The sequence below is a fragment of the Lutra lutra genome, chromosome 6 (assembly GCF_902655055.1).
Source record: "Lutra lutra chromosome 6, mLutLut1.2, whole genome shotgun sequence".
Lineage (NCBI taxonomy): Eukaryota > Metazoa > Chordata > Mammalia > Carnivora > Mustelidae > Lutra > Lutra lutra.
Genome location: NC_062283.1, coordinates 100229676 through 100243472, shown reverse-complemented (window position 1 = coordinate 100243472; position 13797 = coordinate 100229676). Strand labels below are relative to the sequence as shown.

The 13797-nt window shown below is 40.3% G+C and overlaps 1 protein-coding gene across 4 annotated transcripts in view; it reads left to right on the top strand.

Moving 5' to 3' along the window:
* FILIP1 (filamin A interacting protein 1) overlaps window positions 1-13797 on the top strand; it is a 235154-nt gene that overhangs the window by 99175 nt on the left and 122182 nt on the right. Inside the window, exon 1 of one of the 4 annotated variants that reach the window (XM_047732374.1) lies at window positions 13717-13735. The exons of the other annotated variants lie outside the window; for them this stretch is intronic. The gene's annotated coding sequence lies outside the window, so the exon portion shown is untranslated. Of the gene's footprint in view, window positions 1-13716; window positions 13736-13797 lie in introns of those variants that run through there. 4 annotated transcript variants of the gene reach the window in all.

Sequence of the window (13797 nt, the reverse complement as noted above, 5' to 3'; positions counted from 1 at the left end):
CTCAGTGGTTAAGAATCTGCCTTTGGCTCAGGTCATGATCTCAGCTTCCTGGGATAGAGTCCCACATCCAGTCCCCTTGCTCAGCAGGGAGCCTGCTTCTCTCTCTGCCTGCTGCTCCCCCTGCCTGTACTCTTGCTCTCTCTCTCTATAAACAAATAAATAAAATCTTAAAAAAAAATTAAAAAAACAAATTTTAAAAAATTGAAGTGAGTTAGGGAATCTTTTTTCTTTTTTAAATAATGAAGAAACTTTCTGCTTTCACTTTAAGATTTTTCATTGTGGACTCTTGCAGTTATAGTGTTCTTCTATAGCTTAACTTGAAACATTTTCTTCCTTCTTTGTTTCCTTTCTAATGATAAGAAAAACAAAACAAAACAAAAACAAACACCCAAATGGCTCTTATGGGAATTCTTTAGTCCTCCTTTCATTAGCTGGGTTGTCAGGGAATCTGGGATGGGTTACTCCACTGATACTGCTGGTTAAGGATCCCCCATGTTTGCAGACATAGATTTATATGGGTGAGTGTTTTGGGAAGGAATATAAAGGAAATGAAGTTGGAGAAAGGAGGAAGTTTCCCTCTTCAATCACACCCATTTTCTTAAAAGAAGTCACTGTGGTCAAAGGTCAGAGTGACAAATTGGGGGTGGGCGGTTTCCCAGTGCGCCCTCATCTATGTGGTCTCATGGAATCATGCGATTCTTGATCTCAAGAAGCAGATCTTGCCTGCCCTTATGCTTCGTAGATGGGTATCAGCATTTCCCCATTGCTGATTTGCATGGCTACCAAGAGTACACATGTTAAATATCTTCAATAAGCCTAACCATAGAGAAAATTCTCTTCATCTGCGGCTTTTCCTTTACCTCCTGTACCATCCTGGGCCTGGCAGTAAACCTAGCTGACTTGCTGTGAAAGTCAGGGAAGATGGGCGGAATCCTGAATTGCTAGGTTCTTAGGATTTTCCTGACTTAAAGCTAAGCGTTTAAAAAAAATCAACTTATATTTCATAGTGCTCATATCTCATTTTCTTATTTGCCACAATGTAATTTTTAACTTTAATTTGAAATAATTTTAGATTTACAAAAAAGTTGCCAAAAGAGCCCACAATATATTTTCAAAATGAGTTTCTTTTAAAAAATTCAGAAGTTATTTCCTTGTATTATTTATAACATCTACTCAATGCGATTATTGTATATATTTTTTATCTTTGTTAGGAAAAGCAAGTCATCATAGCGATAATATATGGCCTTGCAAGTACCTGTATTTTCCTATTGACTCCGGTGAGGGAGGATATCCGTGATGCATTCAGTAGGTTCTCAAGAAATATTTGTCGACTTGTGTATATAATAGGAAGGATTTCTATTATTTGAGAATTACTTAGTCATGGCCTAATTTGTATTTCAACATTAGGAAGAAGATACCATGCCCTAGTTCAAATGTGTGGTCCCTTTAACCTAGAGTTTTGTTTTAGATAGGGGTCCTGTCTTAGTATGTTTGGGCTGCTGTGACCCAGGTAGGTTATAAGCAACAGAAATTTATTTCTCACAGTTATCTAGAGACTAAAATTTCAAGATCAGGGTGACAGTATGGTTGGGTTCTGGTGAAGGCTCTCGTTTGGACCTTCTCCTTGCGTCCTCACATGGTAGAAGAGGCTAGGGGAGCTCTGTGAGATTTTTTACAAGAGGACTGATACCAATTATGAGAGCTCTGCCTTTATGACCTAAGCACTTTCCAAAATCCCCAACCCTAATACCATCACACTGGGCATTAGGATTTCAACATATGCATCTGGGAAGAAAACAAACGTTCAGATCATAGGAGGTCTGCAGTAAACTTTCTGGAAGAGTACAGCAGTTGCTCTCTAGGACATTATATTTGAAGGCTACTGTTATGCATAAATATTTCCTAACTTCTTTTTAGTATCCTATTATATTTCAATCATCCATTTATTTATTTAAATCCCTTCAAAATCTGGGCTTTGTGACTAATTCCAAGGGGTGACTATTGTTCCATAGTGTTAAGAATAGCTTACTTTTTATTATCCTGTATGTGCCCTCCTACATACTGTAAGGGCTTCTCTATTTGTACATTGTAGCTATTATCCTGTATTTTAAGAGAACATGGCTTTGCAACCTCCAGCTCTGACTATATTTGCTTACTATAAGAGCTTAGATTTCCTCTCTCAACAATCTGGGGAACTGCTATGATGTCAGACCTCTGTGTCAATGCGCTGAGGGTGAGAATGCAGATATCTGGAGACATTTCATTTGAGGTTATTTGAGGAGAATGTAATATTGGCCTATCAAGTTGGTCAGCAGCCTGTTTGTAACCCCCATCTCTGGCAGAGCTTGTCTATTGGAGTCATTCAAAATTTATCTCGTTTCTGAATCGTTTAGTCACTTTTTGGCTCCCCTGATTTCTCTGTTACATTTGGGAATCCTATAAATTCACCATCTTCTTAATAAAAAGCCCATGAGTAGAAGCAACATTCAGAGGTGCTTATAATTTCTGAGGAGTTTTGAGAGATCCGTCTCCATTTTCTCACATTCTTCAATTTATTTTAACTGGAATGGGGCCAGCTTTTTCAGGAGATTAAGTAGAATATACTGGTGTTCATTGCGTTTTCTCAAACACTGCCTTTCCCCACCTTTATTTAATCCAATTACACAAAGATGTACTGCTCATATGTTGTTTTGTTTTGTTTTTAAAGATTTTACTTATTTATTTGACAGACAGAGATCACAAATAGGCAGAGAGGCAGGCAGAGAGAGGAGGAAACAGGCTCCCCGCCGAGCAGGGAGCCTGACGCGGGGCTCTATCCCAGGACCCCGAGATCATGACCTGAGCCAAAGGCAGAGGCTTTAACCCACTGAGCCACCCAGGCGCCCCTGCTCATACGTTTTTTAAAAAGATGTCCTTTATTTATTTGAGAGAGAGAGATAGTGAGAGAGAGCACGAGCCAACGGGAGAGGGAGAAGCAGACTCCCCACTGAGCAGAGAGCCGGATGTGGGACTCCATTCCAGGACCCCGGGATCATGACCTGACGCTTATCCAACTGAACCATCCAGGCGCCTCTGCTCATACATTTTGTGTAAGCTCTAGGCTAATTGCTGAAGGGGTTACAAAAGCGAGTTAGACAGTTTCTGTCCTAAAGCAGTTTATGATCTTGTGTGATGAGGAAAATGGTTAAGGACACCAAAGCTGTGCAGACAAAAAAACCATTTCTGTTTCCGTTTTTATTTTTTACTTGGGTTAAATTTATCTAAAGCTTTCTAATCAAATCTCTGTGGAATAAAAGAGAATAAGAAGAAAAAAAAACAAAGTCTCCGGGCCGAATATACTTATCATGTGCTATGAATAGTCTTGCTCCAAAGGATGAAGTCCAGATGTTGGATTTATCCCATAGTTCAGTGAATGACAAAACTCATAACACTATATGTTTTATAGCTTCACTATTTATACATAACCTGTGATAAAGCAGGTTTCGACTAATATTTTCTGCCTCAAATGATCCACTAGCAGGCATACAATTAAGCACAGTTGGAAAAAGCATATTCCTGAGTTCATGACAGTAAAACTGGTTGTCTTTGGTCTGTCACTGTGCCACAGTAATAGAATGTATCTGAGCTAATACAGGAATTGTTACAATGCAATGTGACAGACATTGCCATTGGACACAGGGCCTTCTACCTAAAATCTTACTTTTCAATGAATTAATTCTTAAAACCTCATCGCTTACAACTATGAAAAAGAACAGTTAGCTGTCACCTGCCTAGGATGGAGAAACTGAGGCACAAAGCGAGCTGTTAATTTCTTTGAAATGTCCAGTGAGCAGTTAATTTCTTTGGAATGTCCAGTTAGCCTCCTAGCCAACTTACTGATGACTAATTCTTGGTTCTTGACAACAGTTCTTCCCCAGCTCAAATATGTTCTCACCAAAATGTGAAGCTCCTGACCGACCAACGAGCACCGCTCTGCTGGTTCCATTAGAGATGCATTAGAAACCTTCAAGGTCACCGTTTGTATATATCTTTGACATCATCTTTTGGACTGTACTTCAGACTGTTACTTCATAGCGAGTAAGGAGAGATGCCTGACTGTAGCAACACATCAGTAACTGTTACCGAAATTCACAGACACAGGCTCTCCCAGGAGGCATTCCGGGCCAAGAGGATTACTGAAATGAGGAGCGTGAGGAAGAAGAGAAAGCCAATATCCTTATGAACGAAGCTTTATTTCTAATAAAAGAAAAGAAAACAAGAACAAAACATTGACTTCGGTTCAAAATCCAGCTTGTTTTCTTTACAGAGGCTATTGAAATTTGTCAGTACAAACTCACATATTTTCTCCCTAGCTTATCGTCACATACTTTAAGAAGACAAATTATTTCCTCCCTATGTTTTCCTCCTTCGGCGTGCTTTTCCATCTGCTTTGAAAAACCACAATACTGTGGAGCAAGGCTGGACTTGGTGGAATGTGCTTATTCTTGTCAGGCAGGCAGAGGGTTAAGGGAAGGAAGCAGCAAATGATTCTGGGTTTATCTGATACATCCATTTCCCCTACTTCTGTCTTCCTAATCTCTTACTTAGGAATGCAGGGAACTCTCTCCAGTCTGGTTCTGCCTGCATGGAAAAGAACGAGCAGGAGGTTGAGGTTGCCGCAGTTGGTTGGCCCTTTCTCAGGGGTATGCTGGAGCCAGCTGGCTTGCAGGAGCTGACTGTGCTCATCTCTTCTCAGCGCTCTCTTCAGTGATGTCATGGTGGTAGCTTGAAATTGGCCACGAGGGGGTATTTATGCCACAGAAATCTGCAAATCTACCTACCAATCAGGAATCCCTTCCCCCACTGGAGACTTAGTTTACCAGCATATCACTGCCCTTTGTCCTTAACCCATGTCTGAAGGATTTCTGCCAGTGTCCAGTGAAACTTCACCAAACCTTTGACATATCAGGAGCCTAAAATGACAAACCAAAATGAATTAGGAGGAGAGAAATTTTCCAGCTATGTCATCATCAAAAAATAGCTTGGGGACAGGGTTTTATCTGCCCCATAATCTCTAAGAGCAACTGCTTACAGGTCCACCAAACAACTAGTGATATAGGACATAAGTGTGCTTTCTAAGCAAATGGATCTTTGAGATAATCTATAATCCCTTGTTCCTACTTTCAACCAGATTATCCCACTAGATCTCCTGGCTCCGGTGTAATCTTGGCAACCCTTGCTGCCAACTTTTGGTACATTTACAGTTACAGGTGGAGGCTTTTTGCAGCAGTGACTTCTGTGACTCTGCGGCTTCTGTGACCCCAAAGACTTTAAAAAGCATCAGAGATTTTGGCCCCACCAAAGCCTTCAATGTGTGGGAAGTTTGGGTAGCATCTGAGCATTGGGGTAAACCGTGGAGGCTCTGGTCTTCCTGAGATCTTTTCTTTGTTGCCTTGATAACCTCTCAGCAGCTTCAGTGATGGCGGGAGAGGCCACTGGCAGCAGGAGCCAGAGAGAAGGAAATACCAGAGTCTCTAGATAGTTGTCAGGACATCATTGAGGAACACAGTTATTTGCCTTTTCCCTGCGGGGACTTCTATTTCTAGAAGAGTGAGGATCTTTGAGGACAATCTGCAGGTCCCCAGTCATGGATGGGAGCAGAGTCTGAGAGGCTGTAATTTTACTTCCGGCTTACTATAGTCTATGGGGACATGATTTTAAGTTCTCAATCTATGAAATGGCGGAGGTACAAAAATGCAGAATCTGAATTCAGGCAGACATGATTTAACTATTGGTTAAGGCCCTAACAATCACTTATCCATTCATTCATATTTCAAGATTAAAAAAGCAAAGAAATCCCCAATACCTTAACATCATTCTCTGAAGAAAAGTGAACAAAGTGATAGAGACCTCTGAGTTGCCATTGCACATATGATACAATTTTGTGCTTTGAAAAAAATCACTGCTAGAATACAGAGTACTTAAAAAAATTTTGTTTAAGATTTGTTTATTTGAGAGAGAGTGCACACACTCAAGAGGGCATGGTGGGGGTAGAGGGAGAGGGAAAGAGAGTCTTTAGCAGACTCCACAATCAGCACAGAGCTGGTGGTGAGGCTCCATCCCATGACCCTGAGACCTTGACCCCAGCCAAAACCAAGAGATGGACACCCAATGGACTGCACCACCCAGGTGTCCCCAGAGTACTTGAACAATGTTTTAAAGAGCACATTAAATAGTCACTCTCTGTGAGCCATTGTGGATGAAACCTATGACGTCTTGCATAGGAAATGTGCTTAGTAACAGTTTTGTTGAACTGGCTTTGAGATAGGAATATTGATTCATTTTTTATAATAAATTTAAAATGACTGACCTGGAAATAACTCATTCAGCCAATCATCAGCACAGGCAAAAGATCTTACTAATTTCTCTGGGTCCCACCCTTGACTTACCTATTTAATTGGAACAGTTTTACTAGATTGTGAGTTCTATAATGATACAAACCACCTAGAATTGTTTTCTTTACCCAGTGCTGGATACTTTGATATTACTTAATAAGCATGCATTGAATGAAAATAATAGAGTGGATCCTGAAAATAATTTCACTAATGACAGTAACATGAATTCTGTTTTTAAATTTAGTTTTGAGCAATATATTTTAAAGGGACAAAGAAAGTTTATTCTAAAATTTCCTTTTCAATGACACATGCATATGTAGGGAATGGTACTTATAATAAATATATAATTAGCAAAATGATTTGATGAAAACAGTGAGAACTTTAGTAAAATCTGAACAGCCTACCAAATGTAGGGCATGATTGGTCTATAATCTAAGTGAAATCTATGGAGGAATAGAAAACCTCTAACTGTGTGGTCCCGGTCTAGGATTTTGGTTCAAGCAAAATCCAGCCATTTACAATTCTTGAAAAAGAAACTCTATTTTCACACAATTTATATATGTCAATATCTTTTACATAGGGTATTGTGAGAGATTTTTAGAAGGTAGTTCTCTTATCTTCTGTGGTTTTGATTTTTTTGGTTTTTCTGTTTTATATTTCTTCTTATGCTCCCATGAGCCACTGAGTACATTTTCTTAGAGCAGAGGTATAGGGAGGACAGAGGGATATTCAGGCTCATTACCTCAGTTGGCCCAGGAGTCCAATAATGCAGGCACATTCTCTGTCCAGAACAGCTGGCTATAGCTGGTCTAGAGGAAAACTCTCTGTTCACAAGCTTTGCCACCTCCCTATGCTGGTTCGTCAGCTTCCTGGCAAAACTTTGTCTTTGGCCACAAGTGTCATTAGATGAGAGAATACTGATGACAGAAAGCAAACACATCACCACTCCTAGAAAAGCAATTCTCAATTTGTGTTCTGCGGATGGTGAGTCATGCTAGTCTACTAAGAACAGAGGAGCACAGAAAACAAGGGGAAGAAGGGCAAAGAACGCCCTCCCTGGTTACAAATTTGGAAAATGCTCACTTTGGGCATTTTGGTTGGCTTGAATGACAGCTGATGAAAATGAAACGTCAACAAAATAAGGAGGTGGTTTTGAATTACTGAGAAAGTATTTTTTCTCATGGTTGCATGAGAAACAGACTTTACTATTTACGTACATCTTAATTTTTAGACATTAACATTATAGGAACACAGCCAAAATTAAAAATAACCTGTGTTTTGTACTTTCTTGATGTGTAACTATAGAACATTCCTTGACCTTCCTCTGCCCTTGCTCCCACTATTTAGTTACCATAGCAACCACCAAGGTTCACTTTTTTTTTTTTCTCATGTGGAAGAATAACAATACCATATGAGGGACAAACTAGAAGGCTGAACATGCAAACACAGAGTACAGTCTTATTATAAGATGACGCTTGCCTGGGTTAATCCATTATGTTCTGTTACAGACATAATATTTTGCTGCACTTGTCCACCATTTTGAACTTCTAAGTTCCCATCAGGCCACTGAACAGTAACACACTTTTGTTTCTACTCTTCCTTTAGCTTGGAAAGAGCTTACTCATCCCTTAGATCCCAAGGGAGTACTGCAATATGAGAAATTCTCAGTCCTCAAAGCTTTCCCTCTGTCCTAATCAACAGCCATTTGTCTTGGTACACTTCCAGTTTTTTTTTTTTTCATGATTTTATTCAGGATCAGATCTAGTTATTTTTCAGATCCAAGATTGTTATTAAAGCATTTCTTGAGATGTCTTTTATTTTAAAAATCTGTTTAAGTATCTATTTTGTAGACCATTTTTCACATGAGAAGTCATTAGGATATTAACATCCATTATATTTATTTATAATATTTATTAATATTTAGTTAGTTTTATCTATTTTGGATATAATATGCCTAATACATTAAAAAATTAGCATAACACTTATACTTCATAAATAAATATACAAATGTTTAGGATAACTAATTATATTTTCAAATAATGCATTAAGCTGACAAAAAAATTTACAGATGAATATCTTGAACTATGACATTCTTGAGAGAAGGAATTTGTTTTGTATTTTTCTGTGTCCTTGCACCCAGAATCGTTCTTAGGTGCTTGTTGTTTGGTATAGTGGTGCACAAAAAAGTTTGTAGAATGAACTATAACGCATAGTTCTCAAGCTGAGAAAACCAAGGATTTAGTAGTAAGAGATTAGTGAGGTATTTTCTTGTCTTAGTTCCTCCCTAAATTAATATAGATAGAACCTTCTCTCCACCTTCCGCAAGTTAATTTAAGAGGTGGTCCCCAGAGGGTGTCTACTGGCCCTCCAAATGCCTTCCTGCACTTGAACGGGCTTGAAAATCTATTGGTGCCTCTGCTTCTTCCACTGGTTCCAATAGTGACCATGCAGAAGTTCCCCCAATCCTCTCCATGCTTCCTGCATGACCACTTCTCAAAGCCAGGACCCAGCTCCTTACAGAGCCTTCGCTCGTGCACCTCTCTTTCCCGTTTATGCCTTTATTGTAGCTCCCTGTCAGCCTTAGCTTTGACTACATGTCTGTGGAGGCACCCCCCCCCCCCGCGAGCATATTCCCTGCTATGCACGCTATTTCCTCCCCCATTGCAAAGTGACATTGTCCTTGGATCAAACTTATGATAGACTACAGCTTCTTCCTTTTGAACAATTTCTTTGCAGGAGGTTTCTTTGACCATCCTGCACACAGTCTATCCCTTGCCTCTGCTCCCTCCCCCATGCATTTCTCCCTGCCATCCAGGCTCATTCAGACTGGACCCAAACTCAAAAGGTTTCAGAAGATAGGCAGATAATAAACAAATAAAACTGGCAGAGTGTTTGCATATTAAGCCCATAAGAATAATTATTACTTAATATTCTCTCCTTTTTTTCTTAAAACAGGAAGCTTTCTTGATGTAGCTTTTGTTTTTATCCTTAGTTACAGAGAAGAATTTCTCTACTAGAAGAAGAACACAGTGCAAATGTAGTAATAAATACATGGCAATTGATTCTTGGGTCTCAATGTTCAAGAGGTAGTGGAGAGTGGTAAGGACTGGTGGTGAGCTAGTAAGTCCTTCGTCTAAATGAGTCAGCCATGACTCAGCTCCAACTAAATGTAACTACATGGGAAAATGGGCTCAGTTGTGCCAGATATTCTGATTTTTTTTTCAATAAAATCTCTGTATCTAGATTATTTTGTGAAATATTCTGAAAAAAGTCTAATTCTTCTTGATAGGAGTAATATTCCATTGTATATATAGTATAGATGTAGTGTGTGTGTGTATATATATATATATATATATATATATATATATATAGATGTAGTGTATACATATAAGTATATACATATAAGATGTAGTATATGTATATACTACATCTTCTTTATCCCTTCATCAGTCAATGGACACTTGGGCTCTCTCTGTAGTTTGGCTATGGTAGATAATGCTGCAGTAAACATTGGGGTGCAGATCAGTGATATGGATGGAGCTAGAGAGTATTATGCTAAGTGAAAACAGGGAAAGGCAAATACTGCATGATTCCACTCACATGTGGAATTTAAGAAACAAAACAAATGAGCAAAGGGAAAAAGAAAGAGAGAGAGAAGAGGGAAAAAGGGGAAAGAGAAAGAATCAGACTCTTAACTATAAAGAACAAACTGATGGTTACCAGAGGAGAGGTGAGCAGAAGGATGGGTGATATTGGTGAAGGGGAGCACTTGTCATGATGAGTACCAGGTGTTGTATGGAAGTGTTGAATCACTATATAGTACCCGTGAAACTAATACTACACTGTATATGTTAGCTAACTGGAATTTATAGAAAAACTTAAAAAAAGAAATGAAAATTTACAAATAAATAATACATAGTAAAAAAAAAAAATGTCTAATTAACTGTTCCTTTTACCCCATATCTGCAAAGAGTTTTTGGCCTTTAGGATATCACTTTTTAGCCTACAAATCTAAACTCTCAAATAGGGACCCTGTTGGAGGATGGTAATTAGGCATGTAATCAGTAATGTATATAGTTACAAATAATATATATTTTTTCCAGTCAGGTCAAGTATTTCTAGTTTAGTTATGGGAAGAGCAGAGAATTTCTAGGTGAAATAGGTAGATATCTTGAGGCCTCTTTGCCATTTTCTGGACCTATCTTAGTCTTACCTTGTCCTAGAAGGTTGGTTCTCAATGTATAGTCTGGGACTAAGAGCATTCTCACCCCCTGGGAACTTGTTAGAAATGCAAACTCTCCGGCCCCACCCTAGACCCATAGATTTGGAAATCTGGGGGTGGGAATCAACAATCTGCATGTTGATAAGTGCTCTGGGTGATTCTGAAGCACTCTGAAGTTTGGGAAACACTGCCCTGGGCTTTCAGAGGGAGCTTCTCTCCCTGTAGTTGCTCCTAAAGCTCTGGCAGGCTGATAATCTTGGTCTTCTGGCTTCCTCATCCCCAACCCAAGCTTTAGGAGCCAAGATTTAACTGGTATGTGAACTCTGGGCTCAGCTTGGCTCTCCAGAAAAGGGGATATTGGACTAAGACATTGGTACTTAGTAATGGAGGAAAAGGGACTTGGACATTAAGCATGTTCAGAGGGGAAGAGGAGGAAAAAATATGTTCCAAGATGTCTTCTTGGTCTCCCTCAGCCAGGGCTTATTTTACATTGAACAGCCTAGTGGTATAATTGATTGATTGATTGATTGATTGATTGATTTTGAAAGGATTTTATTTATTTGAGAGAGAGTGAGAGAGCACAAAAGCAGGGGGAGCAAGAGAGAGAGGGAGAAGCAGACCCCACCCTGAGCAAGGAACCTGATGTGGGGCTCCATCCCAGGACCCTGGGATCATGACCTGAGCCTAAGGCAGACAATTAACCTACTGAGCCACCCAGGTGCCCCTTATGGTATGATTTAAAGAAATACCGTCTTTGCCCTACTTTTAGCCTCTTAAAAATGGCTACTTGTGTTTTAATTTCATTCAAAGATTCACTAGGGTTCATAAAGACTGAGGAGTATAGAGTTAGGGTAGTGACATTACTATGTAATTTACTTTTAAAGAGGTTGATTTCTTAACTGCACCCTGAGATTCTGGAAGAGTGATAGTTCAACAGATGTGTGAGAGGCTATGTTTGGGCTGGGGACACACTTAAGGCAAATCTGGGTTGGGAAGCCCCCTTGTGCACCAGAATGAGAACACTGGGATCTTATTTTTATAATTTCAGGGAAAGGCATAGGTGAGGAACACAGATGGGGAGACAGGAAAGATGTCTAAAAGGAGGGGGCAGAGAGTGACAATGGATAACGTTGGGGCAGAGAACCCCTGTATCATTCCCTCTTTCCAAAAGCTTCTCATAAATCTCCTCTCAGAAGGTCTACACAAAAATTTCATTGTTGGAAAATCCCTGAGCTCTGGTTGCCTCCAGTCCCCACATGAGTCCTTTTTCTTGCTTTTCTTTTCAAAGCTAAAGCAGGAGTACTAGTGATGTGATTTAAAGGAGGACTCATTTACATATATTTCCTGAAGGTCCTATAGCACTTATGATTTATACACTGTACACAGTGTTATGTTTCATAGTTAAGACACCCCATAAAACCCAGGGACCTAATTCTAATACTTTTTTTCTTTGTGACTGAATTCAACTTTATTCTTTAGTTACTTCTCTTATACTTATACTTCTTCCCTCCAATACCTGAGGTGGAGAACTTAACCTGGATACTTCTGGGTAAATTCAGTTTTATCTGGTGATTTTTTTTTCTTTTCCTTTTTTCAGTTAAATCAATATACATATACATACATACATAGTCCTAGAACACACCAGAATTCCATTTCAGTCTTTCCCTCCTCTCAAGCTCTTTTCCTCCATATTTTGGGGGTATCACACAAACACGGTGCTTCATCTGTGGGGGGCAGGTAGGGAAGTTTGCTAACATGACCAGCTTAGTGCAAGTAACAGGGCGGGAGCAACTCCAGTATCTGGCTCATACAGACGGTCCTGCTGTGGTCAGGACTGGCCACATAATTTAGGGGTCCCACTGCATAAGGAAAGTGTGGGGCCTCTAGTTAAAAAAATAATGAAGGGTTTCAAGGGATTCAAGATAGCAACAGCAGAGCTGCAGGGCAGGGCTCTCTGCAAGTGTATGGGTCACATGCCATTTTACCTCTATGTCCTCTTGTCATCTCCCAGCCTGGTGAAAGCAGTGGCCACTGGGGAAGTGCCCTGTCTCCTCTGCTGTCTTAGAAAGCCTCCCCTATTCTCACAGGTGCTGCAGATTCCCTGAAGTGTAGCTGCTCTTCCCCTCATCCCCTCTTCCCGTGGTGTGCTTTGAAGCCCTCTGCCTTGGTAACTCTTCTAGTAGCCTGCCAGCTGTCTCTCCAAGATTCCTTCCACCCTTGCTGGGCACTCAGCCCCTTGGGCATGTTATACGTAGCGGGCAGCAGTCTCCATTACCCTCTTTGCAGACACGTGCTGCTAATTCTCTATCGTCTGCCTGAAGATCCCATGGCATGACTAATGCCAGTGGGAATCCTATTCTCAAATCGTATCACATCAGGTTCTTCCACCATAGATTCCTCAAAGGTTGTGAAGGAACATTTTTTTTTTAAGATTTTATTTATTTATTTGACAGAGAGAGATCACAAGCAGGCAGAGAGGCAGGCAGAGAGAGAGAGGAGGAAGCAGGCTCCCTGCTGAGCAGAGAGCCCGATGCAGGGCTCGATCCCAGGACCCTGAGATCATGACCTGAGCTGAAGGCAGTGGCTTAACCCACTGAGCCACCCAGGCACCCAGGAACATTTTTATATTCATGCCCTCCTTCGAATTCCCTGGAAGAGAATAAGAGGATAGGTGGGCAGGTGACATAGCTACTACATGATCTTTTCTCTCATTTTTTCTTCTCTCTTATTTTTAGCCATTTTCCTCATTACTATAAACTGGGAGAGGGAGTGGGGAGTGGCAGAAACCATTTCCGTTTCTCCCATTTTAAACGCACCAACTAATTATAATTGTTACACAGTCTAAAACAGGGTTGGCAAACTAGGGGCGGGGGTCAAATCTGGCCACACCCATCTGTTGACATTATCTGTGGCTGCAGCTGAATTGAATAGATGCAGCAGAGACCACATGACCTGCAGAAACTCAAATATTTAGCATTGACTTCTTTACAGTAAAAGTTGTCGACTCCTGTTCTAGACGATCACAGTTGAAAGCAAAGTGTCTGTCTCTGGTGGTACCTCTACGGGGGTGTTGAGAGGTGTTTGATGACCTCAGTAGTTAATCAGCCACAGATGAATGCTTCCTGCCTTACTGTTGCTAGTAAATATTTTCCCATACATATACAGTAGAACAGACATTATGATTTCACATATACAGTGTGG